Below are 1030 nucleotides of genomic sequence, written 5' to 3'. Positions count from 1 at the left end.
AATGGTGATTTCCATCAGCTAAGCAATTAAAAATGTACTACAAGAAAGTGCTCAGCAAAACCCAAGGGCTGCCTTGTTTAGCCTCTTTTGAGGAGTTTGTAGGCAATGTTGCCACCTCAAACATTCAAAAATTCTGCCTCTCAAATGAATGTTTTCAATGAGACCATGTGGAAGAAAGCCCCCAATGTCTTGTTCTTTTCAGTTGTCTTAGAAACTCTTGGAGCTGTAATAAGTAGAGTTTCAGAGGGCTTGGATTTGTCAGCCTCCAAATGAAAGCTGAAACTTGTACTTAGTTCCTTGATTACTGCTGGATCTGTTAATACAATGTTATTTTAAAAGTATGAATAGGATTTAAGTTTCACAAGTAGATTTTATTTATGTATATATAAAGATAGATAGAAAGAAAGATACTTTTCCTTTTAGATACTATTTCTACACATCACTTGAGCAATTTGTGGATTCCATTCCTGATAAAATTTCTCAAGTTCACAAAAGCTTCTCTGGTCTGCAAACAGAAATGCCACTTGTGATTGGGAAGACTATTGGGAAACCAAAGCAAGCTCTCATTTTTACATGACCTCTGTGTTAGTTGGCTGCTTTCCAAAGAAGAGAAGGAAGTATTTATCTCCATCAGTGTTGGACTTAATTTTAGTTTAGTGTGTTAATGATTGAATTCAAAGACCATGAACTTGGCAGAAGCTAATTTTAGCAGAGTACAGTTTCACCATAAGGTGAGTGTTTTCCTGGATGACCAAAAGTCCACTGATGTTTATTGCAGCAATTCAAAATCCCTTCTACCTGTCACTTAAATGCAAGTGACCTACAAGCAGACTAGATTATACTAACAATTAAAACAAAGTCAGTACCAACCTCTATCTTTCAGATGCCTTTAACATACCTTTTACTGCAACTCTGGAAAATAAATAAGTAAATCCCCAAACAAACCAGCCCCACAATGGATAAATGACATTTAGTTCAGATGGGTTTTAATGCCACGTTGATCATTTGTGCTCACTTGTATATCTTCATA

Source organism: Pogoniulus pusillus, chromosome 20 (genome assembly GCF_015220805.1).
Source record: "Pogoniulus pusillus isolate bPogPus1 chromosome 20, bPogPus1.pri, whole genome shotgun sequence".
Lineage (NCBI taxonomy): Eukaryota > Metazoa > Chordata > Aves > Piciformes > Lybiidae > Pogoniulus > Pogoniulus pusillus.
The sequence above is the reverse complement of the archived record's forward strand: the minus strand, read 5'-3'. Positions refer to the sequence as shown.